We start from the raw sequence: 14,913 nt of genomic DNA, 5'->3' as shown, positions 1-14,913 counted from the left end.
CGCAGGGGGGTGAGGCACCCCCCCGCGAGGCGGGGGCTGAGAGCCAGCCCCTCTTGCCCCCCTGGGCTCTTAGGACCCCCCTCGCAGGGGGGTGAGGCACCCCCCCGCGAGGCGGGGGCTGAGAGCCAGCCCCTCTTGCCCCCCTGGGCTCTTAGGACCCCCCTCGCAGGGGGGTGAGGCACCCCCCCGCGAGGCGGGGGCTGAGAGCCAGCCCCTCTTGCCCCCCTGGGCTCTTAGGACCCCCCTCGCAGGGGGGTGAGGCACCCCCCCGCGAGGCGGGGGCTGAGAGCCAGCCCCTCTTGCCCCCCTGGGCTCTTAGGACCCCCCTCGCAGGGGGGTGAGGCACCCCCCCGCGAGGCGGGGGCTGAGAGCCAGCCCCTCTTGCCCCCCTGGGCTCTTAGGACCCCCCTCGCAGGGGGGTGAGGCACCCCCCCGCGAGGCGGGGGCTGAGAGCCAGCCCCTCTTGCCCCCCTGGGCTCTTAGGACCCCCCTCGCAGGGGGGTGAGGCACCCCCCCGCGAGGCGGGGGCTGAGAGCCAGCCCCTCTTGCCCCCCTGGGCTCTTAGGACCCCCCTCGCAGGGGGGTGAGGCACCCCCCCGCGAGGCGGGGGCTGAGAGCCAGCCCCTCTTGCCCCCCTGGGCTCTTAGGACCCCCCTCGCAGGGGGGTGAGGCACCCCCCCGCGAGGCGGGGGCTGAGAGCCAGCCCCTCTTGCCCCCCTGGGCTCTTAGGACCCCCCTCGCAGGGGGGTGAGGCACCCCCCCGCGAGGCGGGGGCTGAGAGCCAGCCCCTCTTGCCCCCCTGGGCTCTTAGGACCCCCCTCGCAGGGGGGTGAGGCACCCCCCCGCGAGGCGGGGGCTGAGAGCCAGCCCCTCTTGCCCCCCTGGGCTCTTAGGACCCCCCTCGCAGGGGGGTGAGGCACCCCCCCGCGAGGCGGGGGCTGAGAGCCAGCCCCTCTTGCCCCCCTGGGCTCTTAGGATCCGCGGTGGCCTCACAGCCTGTTTACCATATTGTCAGTAATATCATCTCCCCCTCGAGAGATTATGAACTGTTTCACAGACGTGTGCACTCCCACGATGTACAGAGGGTGTGCATCCGTCTCTATTGGGAGTAATATCATCCTCTTCCTCCTTGAATGTTAAGAACGGTATCACACGGGTGTTTCTACTCCCTGAGATATCGCGTGTCATATCCTCCTCCCCCACGTTGCCATTGGAAGCAATATCAGTGGGGGCGTGTCCACCTTCTGTGACATTTAAAGTAATATCATCCTCTTCCCTCCAGGATCATGGGAACAATGTCCCTGCGGGGTGTCCACTTTCTGCCATATGTGTAGTCATATCACCTCCTCCGCCTTGGAGTATTGTTACGGACCATCTCACACGGGCGTGTACACTTCCTGCGATTCTGGGAGTAATGGCATTCCCTTCTTCCGTGAATATTAGGAGCAAAATCACCTAGTGGATGCACAGCCAGTGCTATATTGGGAGTAACGTCATACTCCACCCCCTGGAGATTATATTCGGGTCAATATCACCGTCTGGGTGTACACCTAGTGCGATATTGAACGTAACATCATGCTTTCTCCCTCCCTGGACATTAGGAGCAATATCAGCCGTGGGTGTACACCCACTGAGGTATTAGGCGTAATAGTAGTAGGAATTATTCCTCATTGATTATTAACATAAATATGAATAACCGATATTGATATTAATATTAAAAAATAATGGCTAATAATTTTCAGATTATTAATATTAATATTAATTATTAGGAGCTAGTATTACTGTTTTCTAACGAATAAGATCAATATCATCTATTAATATCAGGCGTCATTAATCATTAATATTAATCATTTATTGTTATCGTTAGTATAACTATTGAATATTCATTATCCTTGTTATCGGTATTGATTTAAAAATTATATTATCAATCATTAATATTGATAATTATTAGTGTCAATTAATAATTGAGATGATTAATTGCGGTAAGTCACATTGCGCCCTTCCACCCCTTCCTCGGCAGCTCGTGTACGACCCAAAACGGGGGTGCAAATGCCCCTGAGAGAGCAGCGGTATACTGGGATAGATGAGGATGGTCACGTGGCGGGGAGGCGTGTTTTTGGATACCAGCCCTTCACCTCCGTCGACCTTCTCAACTGGAAAAACAATACACCGCCCTATAGCGAAAAGCCGCCAGCCCTAATTGATTTGCTCCAAACTGTTATCCAGACCCACAACCACACCTGGGCTGATTGGCACCAGTTGCTCATGTTCCTCTTTAACAGCGAAGAAAGGCGGAGAGTCCTCCAAGCAGCAACTAAGTGGCTAGAGGAGCATGCACCTGCTGATTATCAAAACCCCAAAGAGTATGGAAGGACCCAGTTGCCAGGAACCGACCCCCAGTTGGACCCACATGAAAGAGAGAATATGCAAAGGCTAAACCGAGACGGGGAAGCTCTCTTGGAAGGATTAATGAGGGGAGCTCAGAAGGCCACAAACGTTAACAAGGTCTCTGAGGTCATTCAGGGAAAAGAAGAAAGTCCGGCACAATTCTACCAGAGACTGTGTGAGGCCTATGCTATGTATACTCCCTTTCATCCCGATAGCCCTGAAAATCAGCGCATGATTCACATGGCTTTAGTCCGTCAAAGCGCAGAAGACATGAGAAGAAAACTGCAGAAACACGCTGGACTTGCAGGGATGAACACATCACAATTACTAGAAATAGCTAGCCAGGTGTTTGTAATCAGGGATGCAGTAAGCCGTCAGGAAAACGGCGAAGACAATGGAGGTCAGGCCCGGCGAAACACCGACCTGTTTGCTAGCTGCAGCAATCACAGGGGCCCCCACAAAGAGGCAAGGGAAGGGGGGCCCTGGGAAAGGAACTCAGCTTGGCTGTCAGAGTTTGCAGCGTAACCAGTGTGCTGATGGTAAAGAAATAGGACGGTGGAAGAACAAATGCCCTCAACTCAAAAGAAAACAAGATGACTCAGAGCAGGAGGCCCCGGACAAGGAGGAAGGGGCCCTGCTCAACCCGGCAGGAGGGTTCTTGGACTGAGGGAGACCGGGCTCAAGTGTCCCCAAAGAGCCACTGGTCAGAATGACAGTCGGGGGTGGAGACATTGACTTTCTTGGAGATAGCGGTGCTGAACATTCGCTAGTAACCGCCCCGGTCGCCCCCTTATCCAAAAAGACTATTGACGTCATCGGAGCCACGGGGGTTTCAGCAAAGCAAGCTGTAGGCTTGCCTCGGACTTGTACTGTAGGAGGACATAAAGTCATTCATCAGTTATGGTACATGCCTGACTGTCCCTTGACCTTTTGGGGAAGGGACTTGCTCAGCAAGCTGAGAGCCACGATCTCTCTGACAGAGCACGGCTCTTTGCTGCTAAAGTTACCCGGAACGGGAGTCATTGTGACCCTTATGGTCCCCCGAGAGGAGGAATGGAGACTTTTCTGAACTGAGCCGGGCCAAGAGAGAAGGCCAGCTCTGGCTAAGCGGTGGCCAAGAGTACGGGCAGAAGACAACCCTCCGGGATTGGCCAGTTAAGACTGGGGCCCAGCGGGTTAGGCAAAAACAGGACCCGGTCTCCAGAGAAGCTCTTCAAGGTATCCAGGTCCGTCTCAAGCACCTAAGAACTGTTGCAATTCTTGTTCCTTGTCAGTCTCCATGGAACACTCCCCTCCTGCCTGTTCCCAAGCCACGGACCAAGGACTACCGGCCGGTACAGGATTTGCGCTTGCTTCATCAAGCTACACTGACTTGACATCCAACAGTACCTAACCCGTCCACATTGTTGGGGTTGCTGCCAGCTGAGGACAGCTGCTTCACCTGCTTGGACCTGAAAGATGCTTTCTTTCCTATCAGATTAGCCCCTGAGAGGCAGAGGCTGTTTGCCTTTCAGTGGGAAGATCCGGAGTCAGGTGTCACTACTCAGTACACTTGGACCGGGCTTCCCCAAGGGTTCAAGAACTCCCCCACCACCTTCGGGGAGGCGTTGGCTCGAGACCTCCAGAAGTTTCCCACCAGAGACCTAGGCTGTGTGTTGCTCCAGTAGGTTGATGACCTTCTGCTGGGACACCCCACGGCAGTCGGGTGTGCCAAGGGAACAGATGCCCTACACCGGCACCTGGAGGACTGTGGGTATAAGATGTCCAAGAAGAAAGCTCAGATCTGCCGACAGCAGGTACGTGACTTGGGATTTACTATCTGACAGGGCTCGGAACGCAGCCCGGGATCAGAAAGAAAGCAGGTCATTTGCAATCTAGTGGAGCCCAAGAGCAGAAAGCAGGTGAGACAATTCTTAGGAGCTGTGGGGTTTTGTAGACTGTGGATCCCAAACTTTGCAGTATTAGCCAAGCCTTTGTATGAGGTCCCAAAGGGGGCGGGGACCGGGAACCTTTGGAATGCAGATCCCAACAACAGCAAGTCTTTCATGAGTTAAAGGAAAAACTTCTGGCAGCCCTAGCCCTGGGGCTACTCGATCTGACAAAGCCTTTTCCATTCTATGCATCAGAGAGAGAAAAGATGGCAGCTGGACTTTGAACCCAAACGGTTGGGCTCCGGCCAAGGCCGGCGGCCTACCTCTCTAAACAACTAGACGGGTCTACTAAAGGATGGCCCCCTGTTTGAGGGCCTTGGCAGCAACTGCCCTGCTAGAACAAGAAGCAAATAAGCTGACTCTTGGGCAAAACCTGAACATAAAGGGCCCCCATGCTGTGGTGACTTTCATGAACGCTAAAGGACATCGTCGGCTACCGAATGCCAGACTCACCAAGTACCAAACTTGGCTCTGTGAAAATCCTCGTATAACCATTGAAGTTTGTAACACCCTACACCCGCCACCTTGCTCCCGGTATCAGAGAGCCCTGTCGAGCCTGATTGTGTGGAAGTCTTGGACTCAGTCGACTCTGGCAGACCTGACCTCCGGGACCGGACTTGGGCATCAGTAGACTGGGAACTATACGTGGATGGGAGCAGCTTCTTCAACCCCCAAGGAGAGAGAGGTGCAGGGTATGCAGTGGTAACCCTGGACACTCTTGTTGAAGCCAGATGGTTGCCCCAGGCCACTTCAGCCCAGAAAGCTGAACTCATTGCTTTAATTCGGGCCTTAGGACTCAGTGAGGGTGAGACTGTAAACATTTACACTGATTCTCGGTGTCTTTTTAACCCTTCGAGTGCATGGAGCGTGATAGAAAGAAAAGGGCCTATTGAACTCTGAGGGAAAAGACAGAAAATATCAACAAGAAACCTTGCAATGATTAGAAGCAGTATGGAAACCCCACAAGGTGGCAGTTAGGCATTGCAGAGGACACCAGCGAGCTTCCACCTCGGTGGGTTTGGGGAATTCCCGCGCTGACTCAGAGGCTCGAAAAGCAGCATCTGCCCCCTTCTGGGCATCAGTGCTCCCTCAAGTACCTGATCTTGGACCTACTTCTTCTAAAAAAGAAAAGGACATTCTCCAGGTAGAGGGAAGGACAAGTGATGGAGGAAGGATGGATTCGGTTACCAGATGGGAGCGTAGCTGTGCCACAGCTGCTAGGAGTTGCAGTTGTACTGGCTGTGCAAGAAACCACCCATCGAGGTCAGGAGTCACTGGAAGAGTTGTTAGGCCGGTATTTCTACATCTCGCCTTTGTCAGCCCTTGCCAAAACGGTGAGGCAGCGGTGTGTTACCTGCCGACAGCATGATGCGAGGCAAGGTCCAGCCGTTCCGCCCGGCATACGAGCTTATGGAGCAGCCCCCTTTGAAGATCTCCAGGTAGACTTCACAGAGATGCCAAAGTGTGGAGGTAACAAGTATTTACTAGTTCTTGGGCGTGCGTACCTACTCTGGGTGGGTGGCGGCCTATCCAACACCAACTGAGAAAGCTCGTGAAGTAACCCGTGTGCTTCTTCGAGATCTGATACCTAGATTTCGACTGCCCTTACGGATCGGCTCAGATAAACGGGCCTGCGTTTTAGGCTCCCTTGGTACAGAAGACGGCAAAGGTATTGGGGATCCCACGGAAACTGCATGGCGCCTCCCGGCCTCAGAGTCCCAGAAAGGTGGAGCAGATGAATCGGACTATCAAAAATAATACTATTGTCTTCCCCGCGAGATATTTAAAACAACACCACAAGGGGCGTCAAACCACCTGCTAAATTTGAGGGAATATTATCCTCTCCCCCACTCCCGCGGCCCCGGATATTAGAGACAATAACACAGGCGTAACGTACACCCACTACTTGATTGGGAATAATATCATCCTCTCCCTTCTCGGATATTAGGAACAATATCACACTGTGCGTGTAGTACTGTCGTGAAATTCAATGGAATGTCATCCTTCGCCTCCCTGGATATGATGAACAATATCACAGGGGATGTACAGCTTCTGAGATATTGGGAGTGATATCATCCTCTCCCCTCTGGAAGTTAGGGACAATATCACAGGGGTAGTGTACACCCTCTGGCATGTTGGCACTAATATCATCCTCCCGCCCACTGGATATTAAAAACCATATCACAAGGGGCGTGTACAGACACTTCGATATTGGTATTAATACCCTCCTCTCCCTCTCTGGATATTCGGTGCCGTATTTCAGGTGGGGTATACGCCACCTGCAATATTGGAAGTAATATGATTTTCTCCCCCCGTGGATATCAGAAACGATATCACAGGGGGTGGCGAACAACCCCTGCGATACTTGGAGTGATATCATCGTCTCCCCTCACGATGATTAAGAACAATATCGTAGGGGTGGGGGTGTACACCCCCTTTCATATTTGATACCATCCTCTTCCCCCATGGATATTAGGAACAATATCAGGAAGGGACGTAGAGACCCTGCGACCTTTGCTGTCATACAATTGTCTCTCCCCTAGATATTAGGAAAAATGTCACTGGGGATGTGAACAGCCCTGCGATATTGAGAATAGTATCATCCTCTCCCCCCTTGCATATTGGGAACAACATCACAGGTGGGGTGTACTGCCTCTGCGATATTGGGGGTAAAATTTTCCTCTCTTCCCCTGGACATCAGGAAGGGTATCAGAGGGGGAGGGTGTGCATTCCCTGCCATATTCAACGTAACTTCATCCTCTCCCTCCCAGGGTATTCAGAACAATAGGACAGGAGGGGTGTACGCCAACTGCGATATTGAGAGTCGTATCATCCTCTTTCGCTCTGGATCTTAGGAACAATATCACAGGGTTGTGTACACCCCCTGCGATATTGGGAGTACTATCATCCTCTCTCCCTGTGGATATTAGGAAGAGTATCACAGGGCTGTGTAAACCCCCTGCGGTACTGGGAGTAATATCATCCTCTCTCCCTCTGAATAGAGGAAGATTTTCACAGGGGTGTGTACACCCCCTGCGATATTGGGAGTAATGTCATCCTCCCCAAACCTGGATGTTAGCAACGAGATCACAGAGGGGGTGTACACACCCTGCGACATTGGAAGGAATATGATCGTCTCCCCACCTGGATACTGGGAAAGAAAGATATCACAGCGCGGGTATACGTTCCCTACGCTGTTGGCAGTAATCTCATTCTTTTCCTGTCTGGATATGAGGAAGCATATCACAGGGGAGCTGTACAATTACTTCGATATTGGGAGTAATATCATCCTCTATTTTCCTGGATATTGGGCACAAAAACACAAAAGGGTGTACAACCCCTGCGATCTTGGGAGTAATAGCATACTCTCCTTCCCTGGATGTTAGAAAACAGTATCATCAGGGCTCAACACCCCCCGCGATAATGGGAGTCATATTTACTCTTTCACAGGCCATTTGGAACAATACAACAGGGGGTGTTTACAAACAGGGGTGGTGTACACCCCTGTGATATTGGGAGTAACATCATTCTCCCCACCTCCGGATATTAAGAACAATATCCCGGCGGGAGGTGGTACACCCCCAGTGATATTGCGAATAATGTCATCCTCTCCTTCCCTGGATATTAGGAACAATATCACAGGGGGGTGTACACCTTCTGTGATACTGGAAGCAATATCATCCTCTCCCCCGCTGGATATTAGAAAAAAATATCACTCACGGTGTACACCCACTGTGATATTAGGAAGAATATTACAGGGTGTACACCCACTCTGACTTTAAGAGAAATAGCTCCCTCAAATGTCCCAAACAATATCACAGGGTATACAATGATATTTCCCTAGGATATTACAAATACTATCACAGGGTGTACACCCACTGTGATAACACGAGTAATAATACATCCCAAGGATACTACCAAGAATATCACAAGGCTGTACACCCACTATGACATCGGGAGTGATATCTCCCTAGGATACTACGAACACCATCAGAGAATGTACACACATGGTGCGCACGCACGGTGATATTAGGAGTACTATCAACGCAGGACATAGTCAATAAGACCACAGGGAGTACATACCTGATGTACACCCACGGCGATGTTATGAGAACTACCTCCCTAGGATAATACGAATAACATCACAGAGTGGACACACATGGTATACACCCACCGTGGCACTAGGACTAATAACTTTCTGAGATATTACCAGTAGCATCACACAACAGAAACACATGGTGTACACCCACTGTAACCTTAGGTGTAATTTCTCCCTACGATATTACGAGTAACATCTCAGTGCATACACACATGGTGAACACCCACTGTGACATTAAGGGTAATATCCCCCTAGGATATTACCAATAACATCACCGGGTGTCCACCCATGGTGTACATGCTCTGTGATGTTAGGGATAATAACTCCCTAGGATATTATGAATAATACCGCAGGGTGTACAGAAACTCTGATATTAGAGGTAATATCTCTCTAGGATATTATGAATAATATCACAGGGTGTACCCCCACTGTGATACTGGGAGCAATATCTCTCTAGGATACTACGAATCATATCAGAATGTACACCCACTGTGATCATAGGAGAAATATCTCTCTGTGATATTACGAATTAGATCACAGAGTGTACACACATGGTGTACATCCACTTTGATATTAGGAGTAATCTCTTCCTAGGACATTACAAATAACATCACAGAGTGTACACCCACTGTAATATTAGGAATCGTATCTCCCTAGGTGATTACAAGTAATATCACAGGGTGTACACCCACTGTGATATTAGGAGTAATATCTTCCTAGGGTATTATGAAAAATTTCACAGTCTCTCCACACATAATGTACACTCACTGTGATATTAGGAGTAACATCTACCTAGTAGATAACAAATAACATCGCAGGGTGTACCCCCACTTTGATATTAGCTGTAATATTCCTCTAAGTTGTTACAAATAAGATCACAGGGTGTAGAAACATGGTGTACACTCACTGTGATACCAGGAGTCGTATCTCTGTAATATATGATGAATAATATCACAGGTTGTACACCCACTGTATTATTAGGAGTCATATCTCTGTAGGACATTACAATTAATATCACACGGTGTACAGCCACCCTGATATTAGGAGCAATATCTTTCTAGGATATTACAGATAATATCACAGGGTGTACGCCCACTCTGCTGTCAGGAGCAATATCTCCCTAGGATATCAAAAATCCTATCACGGGGTGTCCAATCTCTGCCTTCCAGGTTCGAAGGGATTCTCCTGCTTCAGCCTCCCGAGTAGCTAGGTTTACGCGCCACCACACCCGGCTAATTTTTTTTTATTTTCACTGGAGACAGGGTTTCACCACGTGGGCCAGGCTGTTCTGGAAGTCCTGACCTCAGGTGATCCATCAGCCTCGGCCGCCCAAAGTGCTGGGATTACAGGTGTGAGGCATGGTGCTGAGCCAAGAGTTATATATTCAATTCATTTGGAAACACAGCTCCCATATTTGAGTGTGCGTGTACTTTTATGAAGAAATGATGTCAGAAAACCTAAGGATGATAATAACTATGAAAAGTAACAGGCACGTGAAAAGGTCCTCCGATTGAGAACTATAAGCTTCGATTTCGGTTTTAGATAATGGGGTCCTAGCTCTTGTGTCGTCCTTTTACATATTCTACATCACAGGAACTTGCAGCACGGTGTCAGAATAAAATAGAGTGTATTTTACGGCTTCTTAATTTCTTTCAATTAGATGAGATCTTTTTCTTAAAGAGAGAAGGACATTTTCATTGCATTGTATTTTTTCTGAAAAGAGTAGGCCGTATTTTACTGAGATCACGGATTTGTTATATATGACGTTTTGGTCTTCTAATATTCTTCAGTGGATTTTCTCTAAAGTGGTATGTACAGAAAGACTTGTATAGCAAAAAAGTAAACCACGTAATAATTCTGAGATTTTTGGAATTGTCACAGCTGAGAAACATTGCTGGCGGTGTATGGTCCCCAAGTGTGAAAGCGTTCCTTGTGAATTGCTTGCATCCAGCATTAAGGGCTGGTTTTTCTCTTTTATTTTTCCAATCCTCTTTCCTTCTCAAGGTGTCCAAGACACACAGAGCCACGGAATCTCACAGGTGTCTGAGAATTCCTCCTCCTGGGACTCTCAGAGGATCCAGAACTGCAGCCCGTCCTCGCTTTGCTCTCCCTGTCCCTGTCCACGTATCTGGTCACGGTGCTGAGGAACCTGCTCAGCATCCTGGCTGTCAGCTCTGACTCCCCCCTCCACACCCCCATGTACTTCTTCCTCTCCAACCTGTGCTGGGCTGACATGGGTTTCACCTCGGCCACGGTTCCCAAGATGATTGTGGACATGCAGTCACATAGCAGAGTCATCTCTCATGCGGGCTGCCTGACACAGATGTCTTTCTTGGTCCTTTTTGCATGTATAGAAGACATGCTTCTGCCTGTGATGGCCTATGACTGCTTTGTAGCCATCTGTCGCCCTCTGCACTACCCAGTCATCGTGAATCCTCACCTCTGTGTCTTCTTCGTTTTGGTGTCCTTTTTCCTTAGCCTGTTGGATTGCCAGCTGCCCAGTTGGATTGTGTTACAATTCACCATCATCAAGAATGTGGAAATCTCTCATTTTGTCTGTGACCCCTCTCAACTTCTCAAACTTGCCTGTTCTGACAGCGTCATCGATAGCATATTCATAGATTTCGGTAGTACTATGTTGGGTTTTCTTGTCGTTTCAGGGATCCTTTTGTCTTACTATAAAATTGTCCCCTCCATTCTAAGGATTTCATCGTCAGATGGGAAGTAGGAAGCCTTCTCCACCTGCGGCTCTCACCTAGCAGTTGTTTGCTGATTTGACGGAACAGGCATTGGCATGTACCTGACTTCAGCTGTGTCACCACCCCCCAGGAATGGTGTGGTGGCATCAGTGATGTACGCTGTGCTCACCCCCATGCTGAACCTTTTCATCTACAGCCTGAGAAACAGGGACATACAAAGTGCCCTGCGGAGGCTGCGCAGCAGAACAGTCGAATCTCATGATCTGTTCCATCCTTTTTCTTGTGTGGGTGAGAAAGGGCAACCACATTCAATCTCTACATCTGCAAATCCTGCCCCTTAGTCACATTATTTTTGTGGCTTGATGGCTTTTATTCCTTTCCGCATTTCCTTTGTGAATATTGCTTTCTTCGTTATGCCTTTAACTGGAATGGGTGAGTATTCTGGGATCCTTTGTTTAGCAGAAACCTCATGACAGAATCCTCTATACCTAGGCGGCCCCTTTTAGTTTCTGAGCAATAACCCGGTCATCCAGGTGGAATCACCACCATCTTTTTATATACACGAAGTCCTCACTTCATTTTGGAATTCCCTGAAAACTGACTTTATGGAAACCATGTACAGGAGGTCCTCCAACACCATTGGTTATTCAAAGTTGTGTAGTTATACTGTTGATGAAAAATAAGTGGTTTCACTATACATAATTTTGCTTCGAGGTGAAGTTTCCAAGAGACTTTCAAAGATGTTAAGTGAGGACATACTGTACATCAAATTCATATCCTCTTCCACAGTTTATGTGGAATTTCTTCATAAACTGCTTCTAGAGAATCTATTTAGGCAGGTTATGTGTAGAGATAAATGTCGCCGTTCCTCAATCTTGGCTTTGAGTCAAATCACCTGGGGAGCTAACACATGATGAGGCCTGGCTCTCAACACCTGAGATTCGGATTTCCTTGCACCTGTGTGAGTACGCGGATTTTTGATTTTTTTTCTTTTAAAGCACCAGAGGTGGTTCCAATGACGAAGTTTTTAGAGGCATCAAGCTCCAATGAGTAAAACAGAAATTAATTATAATTTCTTCAAATATTATCTTCAAATGCATTGTCCATCAACACCACACAAATGTTTATTATGCTGTTTTTTCTTACCATTTCGCATTTTCGCATTTTCGCATTTTCTATTTCTTTCTTTTCGTTTTTTTTTTTTTTTTTTTTTTTTTTTGAGTCAGAGTTTCACCCTTGTTGCCCAGGCTGGAGTTCAATGGCACGGTCTGGCTCACTGCAACCTCTGCCTCCCGTATTCAAGCAATTCTCCTGCCTCAGCCTTCCAAGTAGCAGGGATTACAGGCATGCGCTACCATGCCTGGCTAATTTTTTTTTTTTTTTGTATTGTTAGTAGAGACAGTGTTTCTCCATTTTGTCCAGGCTTGTCTTGAACTCCCGACCTCAGGTGATCCACCCGCTTCCGCCTCCAAAAGTGCTGGGATTACAGGCATGAGCGACCCCGCCCTGCCACCACTTAGAATTTACATTTCACATTTGTTGAAGTTATAGATTTATACACACATTGATTGCTGCTTTGTTATACACTTGCATATACATAAGATGTGAAATAGAAAAGAATAAAATGGGCACAGTATCCCTGAAGTTTCACATTCCAAGACATTTTAAAAATACTTGCTCTCTTGAAATTTATTTCAATTAAGAAACTGTGGTATACACACCCAATGAAGTATTATTCAGCCTACAAGGGAAGAAAATCCTCTCCGCTGCGGACGAAATGTGTGAGATTGCAGGTCTGTATATTAAATGAATTAAGCCAGGCACAGAATGACAAATATTTCGTGTCCTCACTTCTATGTAGGAAGAAAAAAGGAAACCTTGGCCAGGTGTGGTGGCTCAGGCCTGTAATCCCAGCACTGTGGGAGGCCGAGTCGCACGGATCACATGAGTCCAGGAGTTCGAGACCCGCCTAGCCAACATGGTGAAACCCCGTCTCTACGGAAAACACAAACAATTAGCCGGGCGTGGTGATGGGTGCCTGTAGTCTCAGCTACTCGGAGAGCTGAGGCCCAGGAAGCGCTTGAACTCGAGAGGTGGAGGTTGCAGGGAGCCTGGACTGTGCCTGTGTACTCCAACGTGGGCAACAGAAAGAGACTCCATCCCACACACACCTACACACAAAAGGAATCTCAGGAAGGTGGAGAGTATAAAGGGGGTTAGCAGACGCTAGGAAGAAAAGGGGTGGGATGGGGAATGAAGACAAGTGGACAACTGGGTCCCAAAATACAGGAAGATAGAATAAGTGAGTTCTAGTGTTTGTTAGTACGGTATGAACATTTTAATTCACGAGAATTGCTTGCATATTTTCAGATGCTTTGGTAAGAAGCTTCCTTTCTCATTATGCTGGTTTTTAAGCTCTTCCCTTTCTACACTTGAAATCATGCTGGTTTTTTGTTTTTCGTTTTTTGATTTGAGATGGAATTTCGCTCTTGTGGCCCAGGCTGGAGTATCATGGTGCAATCTTGGCTCACCGCAACCTCTGCCTCCTGGGTTCAAGCGATTCTCCTGCCTCCACCTCCCAAGAGGCTGGGATTACAGGCATGAGCCAGCACGCCCAGCTAATGTTGTATTTCTAGTAGACACGGGGGTTTCTCCCTGTCGGTCAGGCTGGCCTTCAACTCCTGACCTCCGGTGATCCGCCCGCCTCGGCCTCCCAAAGTGCTGGGATTACAGGCGTGAGCGACCGCGCCCGGCCCATGCTGTATCCTTATCTGTTGTCGGTTGTTGTTTGTTTGTTTATGAGCCCAGAAATAACTTCTCACCTATATGTTCAAATGATTTTTAACATGAGTGCTAAGAAAACTCATCGGTGGAAAAGCAGCCTTTTCAAGAAATGGTGTCGGAGAAACTTGATTTCCACATGCAGAAGAATGAAGGTGGACCCCATGTCACACCAGGTGCAAAAATTAACACAAACTGGATCAAAGACCTAACCCCAAGGGCTAAAAGTATCATACGCCTAAAAGAAAACATTGGCCACACTTTCATGACATCAGATTGGGCAATGCTCTCTGGGATATGACACCAAAAGCATAGGCAACAAAAGAAAATTAGATTCCTTGGATTACATCTAAATGACAGACACTTTTGTGCAGCGAAAAACACTGTGAACTGAGTGAAAAGATAACCCGTGAATTCGGAAAAATATTTGCAAATCATATATCTGAAAAGAGGCTGATATAGATCACATATAAAGAACAGCTAGAACTAAACAACAAGAAACCCAAAGCATTCCATCAACAATGGTCAGAAGACTCGAGTAGACGTGTCCCTAAAGAAGATATAGCAATGGCCAATAAGCATCTAAAATGATGTTCAAAATCACTAATCATAGGGAAGCGCAAGTCAAACAAAGAATGAGATACCACACATTAGGATGGATATGATAAACAAACAAGCATTGGTCAGACTAGAAGGAAATAGGAATGCTCGAATACGATCAGAGGCAATGTAAAACCGTGAAGGAACGGAGAAAATAGTATGGCGTGCACTGGTAAAATTAGAAACAGTATGATCAGATGTTCCCGCAGTTGCATTTGTGGGTACCTACCAAAAAGAATTAGAAGCCAGGAGTGGAAAACAGATTTGTACACACATATTCATAGCAGCATTGTTCGCAACAGCCAAAATGTGGAAGCAACCCAAGGGTTCGTGTACAGATGAATGAGAAAGCACACTGCAGTTCCTTCATATAATGGAAGACTATCCAGCCTTAAAAAGGCAGGCACTTTTAGCC

General features: G+C 48.2%; 1 pseudogene; it reads left to right on the top strand.

The window, feature by feature from the left end:
* Positions 1–7,333: 7,333 nt before the first annotated feature.
* Positions 7,334–11,191, top strand: LOC129026392 (olfactory receptor 7E24-like; annotated as a pseudogene).
* The last annotated feature ends 3,722 nt before the right edge of the window (positions 11,192–14,913 follow it).

This window comes from Pongo pygmaeus, chromosome 18, assembly GCF_028885625.2.
Source record: "Pongo pygmaeus isolate AG05252 chromosome 18, NHGRI_mPonPyg2-v2.0_pri, whole genome shotgun sequence".
NCBI lineage: Eukaryota > Metazoa > Chordata > Mammalia > Primates > Hominidae > Pongo > Pongo pygmaeus.
Note: the sequence above shows the minus strand (reverse complement) of the source record. Positions and strands in the feature narration are given on the sequence as shown.